This window comes from Patella vulgata, chromosome 1, assembly GCF_932274485.2.
Source record: "Patella vulgata chromosome 1, xgPatVulg1.2, whole genome shotgun sequence".
NCBI classification, from domain to species: Eukaryota; Metazoa; Mollusca; class Gastropoda; family Patellidae; genus Patella; species Patella vulgata.
In genome coordinates this window covers 42533730-42557777 of record NC_065879.2, presented here as the reverse complement: position 1 = coordinate 42557777, position 24048 = coordinate 42533730, and the positions used below count along the sequence as shown (strand labels likewise).

General features: G+C 33.9%; 1 protein-coding gene across 5 annotated transcripts in view; it reads right to left on the bottom strand.

Moving 5' to 3' along the window:
- LOC126820647 (disks large homolog 1) overlaps positions 1-24048 on the bottom strand; it is a 358192-nt gene that overhangs the window by 233043 nt on the left and 101101 nt on the right. The window lies entirely within an intron of this gene.

Genomic DNA, 24048 nt, shown 5'->3' with positions numbered 1-24048 from the left:
ATCAAGGCATTGACCTAATAAACACATACACCAAGTTTGAACATTCTAGCTCAATTAGGAAGAGAGTTATTGTGTCCCAAAAAGTGTGACGGACAGACAGACGGACAGACAGAAGGACAGACAGACAGACAGACAGACAGACGGACGAACCCATTTTAATAGTCCCCTGCTTTCTTCGAAAGGCGGGGGACAAAAATCAACTTGTAGAAAATACCGCAGCTCGAATTCTTACCAGATCATCAAAACATTCTCATATTACTCCTGTTCTGAAATCAATCTATTGGCGGCCAATCATCTTCAAAAGTCTGTCTTTGACGTATCAGTAGGCGAATCATTCACAGTGAATGGCTTAGCTCAAATATACTTATCTAACTTTATGCACATACAAGTTCCCTCGAGTAACCTCCAGCTGAACACACATTCATCAGTTTTGTTGCTCAAGGTGAAAATTAATATCATTTGGATACGGATCGTGCTCAGTGAAAGCGCCTAAACTGCGTAACAATCTTCCAGAGATCATTAAATCATCTCAAAACCTTTCTTGTTTTACAGCAAGACTTATCAAGATTAATTAGTACGAGCGCTATATAAATGTACATATTAATATTATTATTATTATTTGTCAGGCCGAAGTTAGATTTGCACTCCAGCATCCAAGATGGCGGATGAAATCAGCTGTTCATTTTCCCGTCTTTTGCACAAATAAAATGCGGTTTAGTAGCGAGTTATCCGAAAGAAACTATAATAGCATATTCCTGAAGCAATAGCCAGAGAAATGCCGCTCTGGCCATTGCTGGATTGATTTCTGATACTTACGTTTTTGGGGGAGTGTGTCTATTCTTCCCATTCAATCAAATCGCTCCTAAGTAAAGTCTTTCATTTAATCTGGGGTCTTCCCTAAAACTTTGGACAGTGATTTAAGGTATTAAAAACGGTGAAAGTTTTGTTCGTCTCCAAACAGTATTGTTTACATTGTAGCCATGTTGATAGCCTCGTTTGTCACGCAATTAGTTTTTCTGCAATATTCTGCTATGCACTGGTTAATTGGGCGTAATATATTTCGTGAACCATGACGTAACGTTATGTTAACATATTTGAAACTCTGTTTAAACCAGAATGATATTGTTACGCAGTTAGGTATTGGTTGTTAATCGGACTATTGACGAGTCATAATTTGGAACAGAAATTTGCTTTCATTACGGCAGTGTTGAGTGGGATTAGGTCTGATCAAACTAAACACTGCGGGGAGTATGCTAAAATAGTGACCTTACGCTCATATACAATTTATTGCAGCAATAAGTCCCTATACCAAAAACCGCGCTATGAAAATCCATCAAACTTTCAGAATGTATACTCACTAACCATATCTGCTACGCTATAAAGTTTCATTAATCTACTCGTCGTTGTTTAGTTGTACGAAATAATTGAAAAGTGGCCTGAAAATGATTGGCTTTTTTCTGTCTTAAAATTTCAAATTTTTTTCTACCCTCTAAAAATGGTTCGATTGATCTAAAATTGTGGCAGTGGGGTTTGGAGGGGTTACCCATCATACATAAAAAAAAATGGTGAAAATCGGTCACCCACCATGTGTCGGTCCCTGCATGGTTCTCTCGCAAACGCATTCTTAAGACTCTGATGTTCTGACCTACAGGGCCACAATTACCTCAGACATGTTAGTCCAGGCATTTTAACTTAATTTGCACCATTCCGGGCAGCTGCTGCAATAGAAATGCCGACCACATTTTATGGTCGGTCTAGACGGATATTATCACCAAAAAAAAGTCCCAGTCCGAAATCCGTGCCCAAATGGGTCAAATTGGCAGAAATCCAAAATGGCCGCCGGATTTGACTGGAAAATGCCAATTTTTATCCACTTACCATAATATGATCGAGTTTAGTATCAAAATATATATTTTCGGGGTAGCTGGATCCATTTCCATACACATTTTGGTGATAAGTTATACCGCAGAGTCAATATTGGGAAATAATTCCAGATGGCGGTCAGTTTTGGCGGGAAAATTCGAATTTTACAAAATTACCACATTTGGTGTCAAAATATATGTTTTGGAGGCCAGCTGATCTCATTTTCGACACACTTTGTCATCTTGGTAAATAACTAGTTCCCCTGGGTCAAAATATGTGGAAATCCCATTGGAGATTTGGGGATTACGAGTGGTCGAGTCCGCCTCAGATGTAATAGGATGGCATTCATCAAGCATCAACTAAATTTCATTTAGACGCTCTGGTCGACCACTGCTCACTACGGAAGCAGTGTAGCAGGCATAACGAAAGGGGTCACTCTCAGCTCACTGTGGACGCAGTGTCGTGGGCGTGTCCGATTTCGATCACCAACCTCGAAAATTGAGCCAAGATGGCCAAACCTATTGAAGCACGTGGCGAATTTATTTCACAAAATGATTCAAATGTTGGGACACAGATGGATACAGTATCGCCTCTTTGTCAGATATGCAGTGAACTGCCCATCGTCATTCCCAAAATGACGGAAAGATAATGGGTATTGGTGGTCGACAATAATGAGCCGATCAATAACGAGCGGAGATACCAATTTCAATTGCAGAGAATTTAGGACAGAATAAAACTTGGTGTAAAGTCATGACTAAGTCATGGTAGGCAGACCAAAGCTAGGGCACTTTAGGAGGGAGGGGGGTAGGATCGGGAAAATTTGAGTTCTGTGGCACATGGTAGAAGCGATTTGACATACCATACATTGGCACTTGGTTAAGGGATTATGATTAAGTCACAAAGATCCGAACATGAACATAGTTAGCTGCAGTCAAGAACTAAACGACCTGTGAGTAAAGGAAAACAAGCATCAAAAGGGACTGGTATTCCTTACAAAGAGTACCTGCCAAGTTTCATTCGATTCTGTTCCCTAATGAAGGTAGGGGTAGGGAGGTAGAATTGAAAGTAGACTGATAACCCCAAGAACGAGACGACGATCAAAATACACTTTTTAAGCCAGGCCAAGGAAGTTACTGGTGACAGATTAAATGTCATTAGAGTTCGTGTTGACGGTTAGCGTATTGGCCCTGAGTATGCTAACCGGCAAAAACGTTCCCGTCCCCCGTGTTGCAATTTTCCTAAATTCATTTAGATAAATAAATAAAACTAAGACAAATAAGTTGATTCTGAATATTATGGAAATATTAATCCGTCTGTGAAATCTATTCTGGAAGTCATCCATAGAAATCATGGTCTGATTGAGCTTGTATGGGGCCCTTACATCATCAATCGAAAACGGACATTGTAGTATCTCTGGAGTTAGTTGGAACAAGGGAAGGGCAGCAGAAAAAGGGGGCACAACATTCGATGGCACATTTTCGGAAGAGAGAGCACATAGCCACCCCGCTCCCTCCCATATACTTTGTTAGGAAATCTCATCGGATTCGAGTTTCTTTTGTTTTTGCATTTATGAGGGCAGGGTAGGCGGTTGGCTACCTGGCCAGCAGGCCTCTGCAATTAGATTTTTTGCTTAGGTTACACAGAGTGAAGAAAAATTTCACTGCTAGATGTTTTATAAACAAGTTAGATGTGCAAGTAATTAATGAGTGTCATCTATTTAGGGACACCAGCCCCAATGTTGATTTATTAAATACAACTAGATTAATGTCCAGTCGTCATTTGTCCTGTCTTGGCTTGTCCAAAAAATAGGCATTGCGAGTTTTACTGTTTACTGTTGTAACAGTGGTCACCGCTGTTGTAATGGACCGTCTGCTAGTCTTTCCTACAGACCATGTAAAAGACACCGGTCCGCAAAAATGAATTTTGGCACCGCATACCCTCTAAACCTTGATACAGACTCCTCCACTTCATTAACCTTAAAACATTGACCAATAACTATGGGTTATTCATTATTGAATGGTTCACTGCATATCTGACAAACTGTATCTATCTGTGTCTCAACATCTGAATCATTTTGTGCCACGTGCTTCAAAAGGCACGACCAGCTTCTGCAGTGACCTGACAGTGGCCCCAGTGGACATACCCCTATGCCGCTACCGCAGTGAACTGGGAGGCACTCCAAATGAAATTTAGTTGATACTGGATGAAAGTCATTGTATTAGGTCTAAGGTAGGAGTATCATTAATCTCCAATCCCTAATCGGAAATCTAAATCCCAAATTGGAATTTCTCCTATATTGACCCAGGGAATCACTTAATCACCAAAATATGTACAAAAATAGATTCAGCTACCTCGAAAACATATATTTTGACACCAAACTTGGTCCTTAAGTAAAATTCAAATTTTCCCGCCAAAACTGACCACCATCTTGAATAACCCCTATTATTGACTCAGCGGTAACACTTATCACAAAAATGTGTATGGAAATGGATTCAGTTACCCCGAAAACGTATATTTTGATACCAAACTCGATCATATTGTGATAATTGGGTGGAAATTGGAATTTACAAGCCAAAAGCGGTGGCCATTTTGACCCATTTGGGCACGGATTTCGGACTGGGACTTTTTTTTTGGTCATAATATACGTGTAAACCGACCATAAACCGTGGTCGGCATTTCTATTGCAGCAACTGCCCGCACTTTTGCTATCTTGCCTGGACTATGTTGCTGACTGCCCTGCATGCCTTTGTGGTCACATTTTTGAAGATCCTGATCACTACCTCTTGCAATGCTCTTTATATTCAAATGCACGAAAGGAAACCAGACAAACTACAATACGATCTCAAAAACATTAACTGTCTTCTGTTCGGGTCCTCAACCCACTGTATCGATGTAAACCACAATATTTTTATTGATATGTCAAACAGATTCTAATCTCGCTTACTAGTTGTTTAATTTACAATATTAATTTTAAATTTACGTAACAATGTAACATATAGTATATATTGTACATTCCCATCCATCTCATTATATATGTATTTACACTTTATAAAAAAAAAAGAAAAAAAAAGTAAAGTTTACGCATGGATATCTTGGGAGCAAACATCAATACTTGCATCGGTAAATTTGGCCGTTGCTAAAACCTGCTTTGAACGAAAATTTTTTGACCCAAATCTCTAATATAACTTCTGTAAACGTGTCATTTTGTACCGACATAGATACTACTGTCTACCATTGTGATGTATTTGATAATATTTACCATTTTGTGAACAAAATCCATGAATTAACTCTATTTTATCAAAACAACACCTGTCCAAAAGACCATCGCTGAATTTGTCACCGATTTTCAGGGGGTATAACTCTATATGTAATATAGGAGGAGCTAAAACTTCTGTTTAGCAAAAAAAGTGGCAATGGAAAATAGATACTAGATGAGCGTGACAAAACTCGGCTTTGACGATACTATTAGTTTATTCAATCAGTATCAAATAATGTCTTATTAGGTGTGAAAACAATGATCAGGGTTTGTCATTTAATAAGACAAAAGATTAATTAACATATAATCCCGGGTTTGTTATTTTCACAGTTCTTTTTACCTGATCGGTGGGGTTGGGGCCAGATAATTAACTACAGTAATTAATATATTTGGCAAATTAATAGTTTCACACATATTCACATATATATTATATATAGTGTGTACTAAATCAACGTAGGGTATAAATGACATATTGTTATATAAAAAAGAGTTATTTAGTCAAAACATGTGTCCAAGCCTTGAAATAACTGCCAAGTTTCAGCCTGACATCATGTCAGGCTGAACTGATTTTCGGCCGGACATTTCAGATTTTCAGCCTGACAAATACTTTATAAAGTATATTTAATTAAACCAAAAAACTGTTGAAATTTACTATGTTTATATATATTATTATACATACATTTATTAATAAAATAAATTGATGACTCACATACAACCTGGAGTTTAAAGTTTTTATATGTATATGGAATACAACTTTATAGTTCATATAATAATGTCATTAATCTCTTTGGTGGGGCTGGGGATTAAGATTCAAATTTAACTAAAGAATAGACATCTTGAGTTGTCGTAAATGGTTCAGAATCTGCCAAGTCATTTTTGATCCACTTTTCTAGTCTACGGTTCGTGTTTGTAATTTTCGAACTGGTAACGGCGACGGCCCCCGTTTAGAAGTGTCTTAATGAGAGACATAAGACACAGTACCAGTCTTTGAATTTTCTGGAACGGTCCCACTAGCCGGGATATCCGTGTTCGAGGGTTGGGAAAAGTAAGAAGTTATTTTATTCGACATGTTTTCACGGCTCTTCTATTTACATTCACATCGGAAGTGTCCAACAAAGTGAGATATTTTCGTATAAAAAGTCTGTCTCTAATTACATGTACATCCATAGTCAACTTGAACATTTTCTTGTGAACTAATTTTAAAATATTATTACTGTTATTAATAATAATTTATATAATTACATGTCATGTTAGGTGTGATTTAGAGCTAATCATATATACGAAAGTAACGCAAAGCTAGCTACGAGACTCGAATAACCAGTGTAAAAGAACCGATTCTCAATATTATTCATTATTTTATCTTCACGCGGCCGACAGAGATACATGTGTAAATAGTAATATTTTTACTATGACTCGGGTCGTTGATATAACCAGCGTAAAAGAGTCGATTCTAAAACTTATTGAAGATTTTATCTGCACGCGGCCGAGATATAAATAGTAACATTTTCACTATGACTCGGGTCATTGATATTTTTGGTCCTGGACTTTCGAGTCTAATAATAAATAGCGATCGACTCGAATATTTTTGACTTAATGTTTTACAAAAACACTGTCGGACAATTATGTCCGGACGAAAGGCAATTTGGCCTGTCAAAAGGGGTCAATTCGCCCGGACATTGTCCGTGTCCGGACGCTTATTTCAGCGCTTGCATGTGTCTATAAAATACCACAGAGAGCACATGTACAAGGAAGAGTACTATTGCGTCACTGGGTTTAATTTAACCAATCATTTTGTTAATTACATAAGTTCAGGGCCATGAACACGCTCTGTTATGCGTGATATAAGTGAGTGCTATATAAGATATCTATTTGAAACTTTCAAGCAGACTTCCATTAGATTCCAGAGAGGTTCCATCTGAATCTGAGAGGTTCTATTATGCTTGTATCCAATGTATCCAGCTGATATATATAAAATGTAAAAACGAACTGTTGCATTGTTATTCTTGGTAAGACCAACGTCTTAAGAAAACAGTAAGAAGTAAATACACTATGTGAAGCAGAAGTAAAGACAGCTAGAGGCAAATTCTAGACGATCACAAGGCTACAGAAATATGCAGTAAGAAAAGATGCATGGGTCGTATGTAAGATGTGGCGACCGGTTTTGCAACGCCCGCTCTCCACGTCAGACAGAAGGCCCATGGTGCTACATATTGTCCACATGTAACATTAGCAATGCAATTAATTTTTAAATTAATAATTAATTTGTAATTCATATCCCATGTAACTTCAGATTTAGATAATGTATTATTACATTAAAATTTTGAAGAAAATTATTAATATAGATAAGCAACAGTTAATATCTGAAAGGAAAATAAATGTGCTATGCATCTGTCCAATTCAAAAGAGACATTTTATCTTTACTGTCTTAATCTTATGAACCAAAAATAATAGCATCTTCATTCATTTAACATAATTCAATGTATATTCTACCTATAAAGATTGCTATTGATATGAATTTTAATGTGCACAGTTTGCATTTGATATAATTTCATCTAGAGTGATACGATTCAAACAATTACAATATGTTAGATATAATGTTCAATAAAAAAAATTATTTTGCAAAAAATTATCTTTTTTAAAATATATTTTGGAAGAATATGTATCAATCTTCCCACAATGAAATTTATTCATAACGACCTAGGTCACGTATATTCCCACTCACTGATTGGTTCAATAGTAGTAGATTATCAGAATGAGGCAAACGGCCTTGGTGGAATAAATGGCACATGTTTTTATTTTACTTTTTTTCATTTGTGTTGATTGAGCAAAATGATAAGTGGGAGGGTGCGGACAACAGGAGTAGTTATACTATACAAATTCCTTCACCTCATTGATTTTTTGGGATGTCATACTATAGATAGTCTTATACTCTTAATAATTACGGCTAAAGGTAGGCACATTTTTTTCTTCACGGCTCAAACAATTTGCAAATCAAAAGTACGATTCCATACTCGGCATACACAGACACTCATAAACATTGAAACAAGAAATTATGAGTACCGGTACATGAACTTTTGATGTAATTTTGGTCAAGAATTTCACGTCTTCGAATTATCCGAATAGTATTCGGATAGCCAACAAAAGTATTCGAATCACAAATCTCGATCCGATTTTCAACACTAGTGACATCGCAATACCATAGAATGAAAGCGTGCAGACTGTTGCCGATCCAAAACTTTTCAAATTCCTCCAGAGTTACCATATTTTTCGGGTTATAAGTCGATACATTTTTCAGCAGAAGTCCGGAATTCGTCTTATACTCCGTTTCAACTTATATACGGAAGGTAAAAAAAATGACATCCCGAAATTTATTTGGCACAACGAACGAGTGACACCAATTGATAAATAATCGCATTGGACTCTAGCACGCTCTATCGTCTAAAACAATTAACTTTACTGTTACACTAACAATGGGGAAACCAGGATGGAAAATTTGGGGGAACTTTCTCGACCAACACTGGATAAAACCCAGGACCTCCTGCTACTTATGAAACTGTCTACATTTTCACAGCCCTTATTCTAATTCTACACCATTTAGATCTGTCTATCACACTAATTTCATCAACCGGACTTGGAAATTTTATGCACCTCCTTTTAACGTTCAATATCATTAATGGATATAACAGGTGCATAAAGCTGATAAATTCAGTCTATAAAATCAATCCTATAAATCAATCATTGTAAGCAAAGGAAACGATTTTTAAAATGACAATCATATGTGTGTGTAGCAGTTTCTAACCAAGTCAAAATAGCATTTCTTTGATCTTAATATTTGATCTTTTGTCTCACTAGCACATCTTTCACAAAAGAAAATCTAAAAATAGTCTTATTCCAGTAGCTTTTTACAGCTATCTTTGATTTTCAAATCTGACAATTCTTATATAAAAGCAATGCCATATCCTGATAAATATCAAATTATCTATTCATAATATTAATCATAATATACAAAAATCTAATAAGTAGAGAAGTATATGTATGAATTAACATCTGTTAGGTTTTTTTAAACACATTTTAATGCATTTAATGCATGTGACTTTTGAAATGTCAATGTTTTTTTAAACACATTTTAATACATTTAATGCATGTGACTTTTGAAATGTCAATGTATATGCTCACTGATTAAATCTCCAAGCACACAAATAGCAGAAAATTGCCATTTACAGTGCTGTCAGTTCTACAGAAACTGTATGTCAGGAATGACAGCTAAAAGGGAGAATAAGCCTTGACGAGATACAAACTAAGATATTGTAAGCGAGATCAATCAAAAAAGAGGATTAGATGAGCAGGTTACACACCAGGGATCTTAATGTGCTGTTTTTTGTCGGCTTTAGCTGATTGATCTTTCATCTAGCCAATTGGTAAAACAATGAACTGGGCCCTGTTTCTCGAAATCTTAACCAAAGATAAAATACAAATTTTAGTAGATACTTCAATTTTGATTGGCTAAGCACTAAAATCAATCTAATATTATCCAATCAAATTACTAAAATTTGGATTTTATCTTAGTTAAAATTTCGTGAAACAGGCCCCTGGCCACTAAGGTATTACAAATTAATCTACTTTCGGCCGATTTACAAAGAATTAATTTTATCAGGCTGATTGGTAAAACAATGAACCGGCCACTATGGCATCATAAATCAATCTACTTTCGGCCGATTACAAAGAGTTAATTATTACTCGTCGATTAAGAAACCCATCAAAGAGTCAATCATGGCAATAAATACCTTCGGCTTATTTCATAAATAAACAATTTAATTGAGGTAATCATGCCAAGTAATAGAATGTATATAATCCAATGTTGGTCCATTCTTTTCTATCAAACACAATGTTGAAATACTTGAACACCTCGCAGAATGTCAGCAGGAAACGTAAACGAGATTTAGCTGAAGAAAGTGATGGCGGCGTTGACCTTGAACTTCAAGCATGCACATCGTCAATGGAAGTTCCAAAAGCTGGAGATCCTCCCACGTCAAAAAAAGGTCAACCAAAGTCGAAGGCCGGATGATATTTTAGATCCGAATGGTCAACTACTTTCAAATGGCTTTCGTTCGACAAAGATTAAGAGAAAATGTTTTGTCTCGTACAGTAAGTTATTAATTATTACTTATTTTACTAGTTCGGTAATTATGTTAACGTAAAGTAAGTCAGGTAATAACCTACTGACCCGTATATTATTATTAGTATGTTCACGTCAAGTAATAGCCTATTATTTTACCAATTTCAGATCTGCCAGAAGCACATTCATAAAAATAAATTTGTAAGTGGCTCTGTTAATTTCAAATTATCGGCAATGAAAGACCATATTAAATCTGATGATCATACATGCGCAGCAAAGAAAGATGATGACAGAATAAAATTGTATACGGGTAACACTAAAAAAAAAACTTATCTGAATCACGACAATTGGCCACGTGACCTTTCGCACGTACAGTATATTTCCGAGTTCCGACTATACACGGAAACTAATTTGTGCTACTTTGTTATTTATATACTTTGTTATTTTTATATATATTAACATGTGCTTACGAATAAAATAATTTAAAGATAGGTTGCCTGGCAACGAAACATACGCCCACAGCAGCCAAATCGTTCGAGCGATCGACAAGGGTTGTCGCATATTTATTCCTTTGTAGGTAATTGGGGGCCTTACAAGACAGTTCCATACAGATCAGATTATAATTTTTGCCGTTTGAGGGTTCACAAGGTTCTACAAATTGAAACAAGGGTCTCAACTCTGGAAGTAATCTACAGAAATTGTTGAAATTTGACAGGCTTTTTCGTTTCACAAATTTAAATGATGCAAATAAATTTCATACATATCGTATGATAATTTTCATCAATCGAGCATTAACAAGGTTGAACAAAGTTAAACAAGGGCAATAACTCTAGAAGCAATAAACGGAAATTGCTGAAATTCAATAGGATTCTTCTCTTTACTAATTTAAATGACGCATGTAAATTTCATACAGATCGGCAGATAACTTTTGATGTTTGAGCAATCACAAAGTTCAATAAAGTGAAAAAAGGGCCATAACTCTAGATGTAATAAACAGAAATTGCTGAAATTCAATAAGCTTCTTCGTTTCCCTAATTTAAATATTGCATATAAATTTCACAAAGATCGGGTGTTAACTTTTGGCATTGTAGTGTTCACAAGGTTCAACAAAGTGAAACAAGGGCCATAACTCTAGACATTATAAACGGAAATTATTGAAATTAAAGAGGCTTCTTCATCTCACTAATGTAAACAACACATATCAATTTTAAAACGATTGGATGATAACTTTAGCCGTAAGAGCGTTCACAAGAAATTGTGGACAACTGACGTACGGACGGACTGACGTACGTACAGACGCGACAGCAATTACATCCACATTTCTATGTGGGCGTATAAAAACCGTTTGTATGTACTTGTAGTTTTTTTTTTTAATTTATAACTTCCGTTTAGTTGGATGAAAGCTGAAATAATAATATGACTATAAAAGTCGATATTATAGTATGAATACAAGTATGCAATTACAAAGGTCTTGTTTATTCGGAGTTTCAGCTATTATTATCCCAAATATGTTATGCAATTTATGAATTATGCAATTACTGTTGTGAATAGTGTATGCATAAACCAACATGTTTGTTGTTGAAAAGACGACTATACGTTAGGCCTTCCCGTGGCCGGTTCATTTCAAAATGGATTAAGAACCCTGTTACACACTAATCCTTCAATGTTGCATGATACTAAACAAGTTTATGCCATAGAATATAAATGATTATTTGAAATAAAATAATGTTTTAATTCAACTTTATATTTAATATTGGTGGAAATGTATATTATCGAACAGGTGAATAAGGAAAAAAATCAATCACTCAAGTCTTAAGTTTTGAATAATGAATTACATTTTTCTATATAGTATATAGTCCTGGAATTTGCCCAGAAACAGACCAGACAGAATTTATCATTGGATTTATGATCTAAAGTACTTGTCAACCATGAAGACTACATAACATTCCACTTCTTAATACATCAACTGAAAATGAATTTATACTTTAAGCTTTAAGATCTCAAAGGTTTGACCATTTAATCTACTGAAATGGCATGGATTGTTATGTCATCTGCTTTAGGATTTAGACTTGTCACCAAATCTGAGTGGGAATCTGTGCAAACTAAGACACAGTTACTTGTCACTGTACCAGACTTTTAAGTTAATAATTTTGAAATTAACCCATTTCTGTGCTACTTGTAAGAATAACCTACCATTTTGAATATAAATTGTTATTCACAAAGAAACATACTAGAAACCTATCTCCAGAACTGTGGGGAGAATTGGCTTATTTAATATAACTTTTATATCTATTGTATGGTTTTTGAGGTATATAATAAATCTTATAAATCTTTTAATGACCCAGTGAATATAGAATTACGAGTCAAATAGTTTAATCAAGATCTCCAGAATTTTCAGTAAGATTTTAGTGACCCAGTAAGGTGGGAATTTTTATCGTCTGGTAACCATTAGAAATATATTGTGGATGATTGTAGGATGACGCATCAAGCAATCTGAAAACTTTCCATCCTTACAATATGGCGACATAAAATCATAACTTGTGAATAAAAGCGTTGATTTATGTCTGATGGTAACTATCTTGGGGAACACACAATTCAACTCTGACAAATCAATTTCAACTATTTGTTGAAGATGAGTTGATGTAGGGGACTTTAACTAGATAAGAAACCTTACTGTATTGTCCTCAGTGAGAGCATTTATTGTCAATCAGAAGAACAGTAAAGTCGCCCAGTACAGTAAATATCTTTGAATATGATTTACTCTTTACTAATTGTAACCATAACTACCATTTTACTTCATTTTGTTAGGAAGTAAGGAAAGGGTCTATCTTCAACACATTTCTTGGTTTTAACTTATGAAGAAGTCCAGCTTCACACTATATCACTATCACACTTTGGAGATGTCACTTTCTCTATAACACATGATAAACTCCACATTGGTGTTGTACTTCTAATTGAATATACACTCCCTATTGCCAAGTATTGGTGGTGTACTTTTAATTAAATGTATACAACACAAATTGTTAGCAATGTGAACAGACATAAATCCAATTGTATCAGATGAAATATTTTGTATTATTCATAGCTATACACAAACTTAAAGAATTTAAAAATAAGCAATTCCTAAGTCCAAAAAATAAAACTCTTTAATAAATGTTATACACACTTTCGCCAAGTGACATTTATTCACAAGAAAGAGACAATCGTTCAGCTGAAGTGTCAAAATTTAAGGGCAAATGATGATATAAATTATAAATCTAATTTTAGGGTCTTTTATGATTCTGGTTACCAGATGAAGAAATTCCAAGCTTTCATTATCTACTTGTAATGAGTAATATTATTTCTAGCCACTAGATAACACTTCAGTATTGATTTTAGATGTTAGTCTATCCAATTTACATCTTCAACAAAAACACTAATCATCTGAATTAAATATGAGCATGCCTAGGAAAATAAACATTCATCATTTTATAATACACAGCAGTATCTATTTACTTAATGAATTATAAAAATGTCTGATTTGAAATTGAATTCACATGATCGATATAGATTTGATGTACAGCATTTTTCTTTAATTTCATATGTAAAACATCAGGTGTTTTTAAAAGATAAACCGAAAGGTGAAAATTAACATATCAAGTAGCAGACGATAAATACGAAAGAATAGTTTACCACAACATTTTATTTACGTGTTGAATAATCTAGCAAGGATAAGTTAATTATTATCCATAGACAGAATACATCATCAAACAGGTTAATAGTTTGCGTTTGACCAAATTAACTTTTCTACCCCGGAGAAAACTCAACAAAGTAATGTTACTGTAGTTCATAGCTTTTGCACTGGCAATTATTGTTGCTATATTTCCTTTTTGTGTATGGAGCAATCAACTGAATGTTTTTAAAATAATTTCTTCATCCTGCAACCTTGATAAGAAAGCTTTAACATTGGAACTATTTTGCAGCATCAAAATGAGGATGAAACAGAATTTCTCATTATAAACCCTGTACTTCAGAGTATGACCAACAAATAACATAACACAATTATGGCATTGTGGCGACACTAGCAACCAACAATAACAAGAAATAAAACTATATCAAAAAGAACATATAAATAATATACAAACAAATCTCCATTATATTATTTTAAATATTTTAACTAATTTACATTAATTTCCCTAAAAAATCAGTGTTGACATGTCAACTAGTGTCGCCTGAAGTGAGGCATACAGCTCAATGCACCTGCATTTACATGTAATTTATGGAAGCCCATACACAACTATGGAAACACTCTTGTGACAAGAAGAAAATAATTTCCCTCCAATTCCTACGTCAAATGAGGGAAATAATATGGAACTTTTCAACACAATATTTTGGCCATTTTTAGTCTAAGAAAGGGTTATTCTATTTCTATGATCACCTGTGCAATGCCAGAGAGGACAATTTTGCCCCTAATTAGCATTTCAGCCTATTCTTTATAGACTAAATTACCTATCAAGAGTGATTAACGCATAATGTTGTTCATACATTCATCAGATCTGAATATGTCACAGCTGACCTTAATTACATGATCAGACTTTTCAGCCCAAAACAGGGCTTCCACTTCAAAAATTTCACTGCCAGTCATTTTTGATAACGCACGGGAACTCTGCTAAATAAATTCATATTTCATGTTTTTTATTCATGGAAGGGTATTGTGAATTCATGTATTATAACACTTTGACAGCATGGTGTACACAAAAGAAAATTATATATTGGACTTAAAAATGAAATATTAGTAAGGCTTATGATAATTATTTATTAATGAAATATTCCCCTTTAGCTTCTTAAATAATTGGAATAACTGAATTGGCCCTAGAAAAAAATCATTCCACTAGCTCACATGATTATCACGTGCTCTATACAAAACACACTGAACTGGATAATTTTGAGTTGTAATACAATAACTTCAAAATAAAGATAAATATATAATTATCCACGGCATATTTCTCACATTCATCGGTTTTAGACCACCTGTTACAGCATTACGGACCACCAAATTGTGACGTAAATACTAATAATGAATAACTAAATAACGAACGGATAACTAACTTCACAGCTAACAACAAAAATATTGCCTATCTTCCTAACCTGTTTTCAAAGATTGCTGCATAAATAGTGCCTCCTGGGCATCAGTTTTAAGAAAAGCGATAGAGCTTGCACTTGCAAATGCACGCAAAGTGACGAGTAGAAGTTTTTTATGCCAGTAAACGATAAGGTAAAATTTTCATTTATAATTATGTTTGGTTTTAACATTTTTTTTTTCTTTTTTACAAACTCTCACCAACATCTTTAGTAGCAAGACAATCTTATGCCTTGCACCTCCGTAAAAAATCTCCCCCCCCCCCCCCGACCACAAACAAACACACCAGTTCAACAACAAGTTAAGAACAAGCCCTAAAATCATGCCACTTTTCTTCTGTACAAACTGAATTGTCTTCCTAATTACTGGGGAATATGTGACTAAATTTTTTTATAAAGAATTTAATTTACCATTGACATAGACTTCAACTAAATAAGACAGAACAGATAATAAATTGAACATATAAGAAAGAAAACTATAAGCACGTCTGTAGAAGATAGATCAGATCAGATCCCATGGTATATGTAGACTTGTTAAATTATACGTAATACTTTCTCACAGGTCTCTTTGACCCATTCAACATACAATCAAATAAGCTCATTTATAGACATTTACACCATGGCTGAAAAAGGGATAAGAAATTTTGAGACCTAATGAGACCTTATAAAAAATACATGACATAATGCAGAATTTAAAGACTTATAATATAGAGGAGAGGAGCTAGCACATAAGACAAATATACAAATTTCTAGCCGGGTTACAAATTTTTAAAGATATAATGTACACGTTGTTTATAATTTATAGGTGTCTTTATGGAGTTCTTCTGACCAATCTGACAAAACATGTTACTCACGAATTTCCAGTGTTTGGATTTTTGATGAATAGGCAAATCTAGCCTTTCTTTGAATGTCATATAAAATCTATTCCATTTATTTTTTTCTTGAAAGTAATAATCACTCTTTTTTTTATTTGATGGTATTTATTAATATTGACTGAAATCTTTTGAGGATACATCTTTTTAAAAAGTTCAATATTGACAATTATTGAAAATCATTTGGAGAATAATGTGGATGTAATATGGACACCAGCAAACCTCTAACCATTTGTACAAGACCATATTGTCAGGAAACTCAAAATAAATGAGCGATGGCTCGGATGACATTTATCACATTATCATGTAGGAGTAACGGACACATCTCAAGCTTCATTAACCATTAATCTAATCTCATCAACCATTTTGAGAACTTGTAGAAGCTCCAATAATTTCAATTATCACTTTCCTTTTTATAACTGACTTTTTATGATAAATGGTATACTTTTGACACTACAATTATTACAATTTTAGAAAGTACAATTCAATGGGTTTGGCGTCTAGAATTAGCAAATCCTGAAAACAAGTGTACATATTATTAGCAGGAGAAAATTAAAATCATGTACATTGCATTGCATCCTTTGATAAAATGTTCACTGAAAACACAATCCATTAAAAATTAGTAAATTTGATAAACTTTGCCAGTATACATATAGATATTTGCTATAAGCATGACTCAAAAATTGATTCCATGAATAATTGGATATGTGGTATACTTACCATATAAAGGCACTTTGTTGCTTTTGCTACACAACAACATATATATATAGAATTATATAATATAATGGCAAATGTACATTTTTCCTTTTTCAAAATGTGTTCTGTTGACAAAAAATTATGTTTTGTTGGCAAACTAATGTCATACTCTGGATGATTTAGAAATATTTGTCGTGAATCATCAAATTCCACTAATGACTATAAAATCCTCCAGGAAGCTAAATCCTTTTAACAATCGGGACAAATTAATTCCTGTTTAGTCGAACAGTGACACAAGGGAAATTACTTTAAAAAAACAATTATAAATTACTGGTAAGAGCAAATAGAAACAGAAAATTCATAGCACTTCACCAAAGTGAAAACTCTTGCGAACACTACAGGCTAAAATGATCACCCCGTTGACTTGAAATTTATACATAGTGTTGAAGTTCATGAGTCAAAAAGGTTATAAATTATAGACGTTTAACAATCTCCGATAATTATTTTCAGAGTTATTGCCTTTGATCAATTTTTTAAACTTTGTGTGGACACTGTAGGGTTAAAGTTATCATCCAATTGACTTGAAATTTATATTAGAATTGGGCTGCAGAATCGTGACCGATTTTTAACTATCCACGGCCATCTATGGTCCCCGATGATTTGTGCTGGTTATGATAGTGATTTTTACTATTGATAATTGGCATTGAAATGTTGATTGATAGTCGACAGTATTGAAACAAACTTAATTTTCACGGTCGTAATCAAGACTGGATTACGTGTTTAAACATCAAAACCATACAATGATGAGATAGATGTTTGTTGTTCGTCTAATTAATATAAACTGTCTCATATTACGTATATAAATTGTTCTTTATTTTCAAACTGAAATGAACACAAGACGAGTCAATTCAAAACACTGCCTACGTAAGCGTGACAAACCAATATGGCGGACAATTTGTTGTCAATACGCGTGCCAAGAGAGCTTGTTACCACGGATTCGTAAATTGTTTATTATCATTAAAATAATGCAGCCTTGATTCCGAATGAAGAAATACAAATGTTTTTTCATCTATGAAAAATTCTGAAAGGGGATAAACTTTGAATTATTTACACATCCGGGTATCTACGATTAGGGGATTTCCACTAAATGGCGATTATTGTTTCAAACTCAAAGTATTGTTTAAATGAGGGCGAATTTATTTTAACATTTTTTTTTAAATGCTACATTGAGACTTTGAAGTAAATAAAGTGACCAATGTACTGATGTGGGCTATTGTATTATTATATAAGGATTAACTCACAGAAAACATTGAGTCGACTCCTACGTACGCACAATAAAGAGATGAAGAGAACGATAATCAATAGTAACATATCGATAGTGCTTTTATGGCACGTCTAATCGATACTATTGATTTAGATCCTTATTTTAACTAGCTGTACCGATGATATAGTAATACTTTCAACTTAAATAGGGCTATATTTTTCAGAATAAATGGTACAATAATTATTTTTGTACAAGTAAAAAAAAAAATTATTGAACGTCGAGCATGATGTGATAATCAGGCCTGTAACAACATTTTAACTGCGAAAAAAGACCTGCAATAAACAAATTTACATATCACATATTAAAATTTTCAAAATAAGCTGATAATATCATAATTCATGACTTGGCCTTGGATTTTCAATTTTTGGCCTTGGATGAAGGTTGCACTTTGGCCTACCGTAAGCCAAATTTGGCCTTCGATCGAAAAAATGAATTTCGAGCTGTGATAAGACCATTGATTTTTGTTAATTACTGTCAGAGTTATTACCTTTGATAAATTTGTAAAATCTATTGTCAACGATTTTCAATAACTACTGTTGGAGTTATAGCCCTTGGCCACTTGTGCTTGTTTAAGGTACCCAAACCATTTTCAAAGCTAATCATAGACCTATGCAAACACTTTACTAGGATTTTCATTTTTATTGTAATTTGATTAAGTGCTCATTTTGGCCTTCACCTGTTGTCATGCCTAAAATTGCGTGACTATGATTGCAATATCACATTGCACCCACCATACAAACCATGCTGGTAATAACTCATGATGAACAGACCAGACCGCACTGAGGGTCTTTTATTTAATTTGATATTTTCTTGCTTGAGGATAATGTAAGGACAAGTAGTTCACATGATGTGAGAGGTGTTGGAGTGGAGAAGAATTTCGAAAGAACCAGCTGAGAGTGGCAGAAAGTGGAGACTAATCAAGTTTTTACATGGCCACAGATTTCTATGTCTCGTTTTTAAAAGCTGTCTCCTTAAATCAGTCACGTAATAATTAGACAGCAATTCCCAGTCTTTTTTCTTCCGCAACAAAAACTCTGGCAGTAACAAATCTTAGAGAAAGTTGAAACCATGTATTCATCAATCCAGCAGAGAATTAAGTTAAAAAGACACTACAATAATTTCAAGAGCATGGCACACAGATTCCTCTACTAACAAATTTAGCTGGACAAGTCGATTATTGATTAAGTCATCAACTAAATCTACTCATTTATCAAATACTCTTCCCCAGTCTTAAACACAGGACATAATGTTGATGGATAGATCAAGAATGAACCTGGATTTGTATGACTTCAGTTAACATTGTAATCAATGGAAAATAAGTGGTATTATCTTTCTGTTTTAATTCATCAAAGTGTTATTTCTATACTGATTTTATTTCTCTTAAAGATGCATGTCTTTATTGACAGTTGAGAGAAGCTTTTTTCGTAGTCTACCAATTTAAATGTATTGGTAGCTTCCACAATATGTAAGTGCTGTTAACAGGCAATGGATTAATAATGATATCTCAATTAAACCAAAATTATTCATCAATATAACTTTTCATTTTAATATGTTAACAAGGTTTTTGAGACAGGAAACTAACAGAAGATATCTGATCTTTTTTTAAAATGGGGCTCATTAGCATGTTTCAAAAAAAAAAATACACCAAAAATACCTTTGGGCAATTCCACAGTGAAGTGGACATCAACAGCAAATTTTTAACTGAATCAAAAATCATTGTTACTATTCTTTTCACACATGTCAGTACTTGTATTTTAAATATATGTACATAAATTTTGTACATTTTAATTTTTTTTATAGATTTTAGGATGAAATAAACAATTACCCTATAAATGGCGATTTTTTATTCAGTAGACATACAATAGAGTTTTTTTGGGTTTTTTTATTGCCTTTAAATAAGTTAATTAAATCAATAATACTTATCAGACCACAAATCTACTACATTAGGAACTAATAATAGCATGAAATGAAATGGGGTTTAACGTCCTACTGTTCTGCTCCTATGCTGGGCTAATGAAGACGGGCATACGCCATACAGTGTGCTATGAGGGAAATTTTGCCCGGGCAGCGACACTATCGCCTACTTTTATATCGAATTCCAACTGCCAAGAGATCTTTTACGTACTAATAATAGCTATTTTTTAATAAGATGACTATTTTCATTAAAAATATCAATGTTAAATAAACCGGTAGTTATGTCAATGTCCCGTACAACACTATTTAACAATAACTTCTTTTTTTTCATAAAGAAAAGAACATAACTTTAAACTAATTGAAACTTTGTAACATCATAATGATGCCAATAATACCTATCAAATTGAAATTAAAAATTCTACATACATGTATATACTAAAAAAAAATATGTTATAATGTCCCGTACTTATCAAGGGAGATCACTTTGGTACCATAGATGAAGCTGCTAATTGGGGTCTTTTGATGGTCGTTTGATTGATTTGAAGAAAAGGTTTTCTTGATTTGATTACAACAATAGATAGTAAGTATCATTTAACAATAAAGATTAATAATTGTATACCCGTCGATCAAATAGCCAGACTAAGGATACTTCAGCCCCCAGTTCGTTTCTATCTTGCTGATTAAGTTGAATTTCATAATTAATTTGCTGTCGTTACTCTTAATTTGAATTCATAGTATTAAGTTAATCTTTTTTTACAGTCTAAAAATTTATCTATTTTTTAGGAACAGCCAGATCTGAGTATACCGTATTTTTCGGTGTATTAGGTGCACTTTTTTTACCAGATATTTTTATTTACAGAAGGGGTGCGCCTAATACATAGTATTAAGCAAATCTAGACCTTTCCCGTGTCAACATCGAAGTCTGGAGTTTATGATGTCGATATTTTTCGTGCAATAAAGATGGCGGCCATTTCACCTACTGCTACCGGTATTCCGTATACCGTTAGTCATAAACGACATTGCTAACAATATGGGCCGATAGCGGTTTAGTGTTAGCAGTATTTAGAATATCTACATAATTATCGTTAATATTTCTATTATTCCTACGTATTTGATGACATATATTTCTGCTATTCCGATTAATGTGTAGAGGTACTGTTAGCCATTATCGGCAATCCAAACAGTGTCTTGTCAATGGTGTTGTCAGTAAAGTTGACGAAAAGGTGGGACTTACGACAGACAAGCCTTTTCATTGGCTTTTAGAAAGGTAACATCTATTGAGCACACGCTCATTATACCATAGGCTAACAATATCTGCAAAATTCTCATTAATATTTCTATTATTCCTGCGTATTTGATGACATATATTTCTGCTCCGTTTATTGTGTACCGGTACTGTTAGCCATTGTCGGCAATCCAAACAGCGTCTCGTCAATGGTGATATCAGTCAAGTTGACTAAAAGGCGGGGCTTACGACAGACAAGAATTTTCATTGTCTTTTAGAAGGGTAATATCCATTGAGCACACCTCATTATACCATAGGCTATGGGTATTGTCTATTACAGTGACAGCGTTAATGGGCGGGATTACAGTTAAACTGGCAGAATATATCGAAGGACAGAACAAATTTAAGCCATCGAGGATAACGTGCAGCGCTCCACCTATTTGCTTCTTTACTAGGTTTCATGTCTGTAAGTTCTCCCGTCATCGCCCTACAACGTCTCACGTTCGAATCCCCCAAACTAAATTCACGACCCGCGGCCTTATTACCGTGTGCTTCAGCGTAACTAATTACCCTCAACTTCTCCTTAGCGGTATAAGCGGTTCGTCTCGTAGCCATTCTGAATAAATAATTTCTAAGATTCGTTCGTTCGTTTCTAAGGTGATATCGTAGACAAGATTTCTAAGAATGATGACTAGTATTTTATATACATCGGGGTGTTTTCTTTGAGCAAGACTGTCTTTTAGTAACCGTTTTAAGTTACCAACGGTTTTCATTCAACATGGATTCAGTGATTGGCCCATTGTTATAATTTACCGGTATAGTTAATTATCTACCAGTGAGTTGTTACCGTTTTCTTTATGAAGTTGTTTGTAGTTGACAAAATCATTGTTTCTTTGATTGGTATTAAAAATGCTATTGTATTAGCTACAATCTGAGTATTGTCATGACGCGTGTAGTGGGCGGGGCAACAGACGCTATCGTTTCATTGTCAGTTGTTTGCATAACTTGGAGTAAACGGGAATTGTTGTTTCTCTTTTACCAGTAGTCAGGATTTAAGTCGTGAGTAGCTGATCATGATAAATTATTTCTACAGGTATTATTTAATTTGTTTATCATCAAAACCGATTCATTTATCACAGACAATTACTCACGAATTTAATACGATGTAATAGATGGCCATGTTTGTTGTGGGCGGGACTTGAATGACAATTTCACTACCGTACGAGCAACAGAATTACAGCTAAAAGTTATGCAATAATGCAATTGCATATTATAATTAATATAAACAAGCAATTTATTTCATAAAGAAATATATATATATACCGGCTAAATATCGGTAATTATTATAACTGTAAATAATAGAGTTTGACCTAGTTACTGGAGATCGCAGGTGGATTTGAGTCAAATATGCTATGGCACGAGTTTCACGAGGCACTGGGAAAGGGTGCGCCTAAACCACGCATATTTTTTTTTCTGAAACACCTCTGCCAAAGTCGCCCTGCGCCTTATCTACGCATGCGCCTAATACACCGAAAAATATGGTAGGTGTAGACCAACTTGTAAACAATGTACAGGTAGTAACAACACGACAAAAAACAATGCTGAAATATGTATGATATACAGAAAGAAAATAATAGTCCCTCATGCATTGGGCTGGTCAATATTTTAAGTGGCCTTTAATTGTAGATAAAATATTTTACAAACCAACAAAAATTGTAAAGAAGAGTACCGGTCCACCAATCCTATTCCTTGCCAATGTCACCTCAGGATCTGCAATCCTGTCAGAATTTCCAGATTTTCATTGATGTACCTGTATCAGATCTAATAGTTACTTAGCTTACTACTGATATAAGCTGTGTTACAAATATTTAATTATTCAATTAATGATATATATTTTAACTTATTGTTATCTGATTTTAATATAATCTTATACCAGTAATTTACATGTACATGTATGTATATATCTATCGAGAAATATTTTTATTTTGAAATGTTGAATTGGTAATCTTTCTTGAATTTTTTTGTTCAAACTTGTTTAAATGATGTTCAATAAATTGTTACCAATGTTTTATCTGTGATATTGAGTATCCGTACAATATAATTATTGTTGTCCGTACAACATAATTGACATGCCTCTTTTGGTTTGTACATACTGGTGAATATTTTTATTTTGAAATGTTGAATTGGTAATCTTTGTTGATTTGTTTGTTCAAACATGTTTAATTTTGTTAAAATAAATTGTTTCTAATGTTTTGTTTTATAAATTCATAAGTGTTCGTACAACATATTGTTGTTGTCCGTACAACACAATAATTGGTATGCCCTTTTTTCTTTATCACAGAAATTAAAGTTCAAGATAAAACCTAAGAGGTGTCCCTTACTAGTTTAACATCTAATCTAACAGTAGATACTGTTGGATTTTTTTTTTGCCATAAATGTTTATATTTCACAGGCTTTTGACATCAATTTATATGTATGAACTACAATGTCTCTTTTTGGTCCCATACAACATATTCCTTTATCTTAAGTCACCTTACATTTTATGTTCATTAATTCCAATAAGATAATAGTATACATGGATAAACTGTCAATATACAAAAACATAACTATTGAATATGTAGTAATTTAGTTTAGAATTATCCAATACAAGGTTTTGAATGTCCT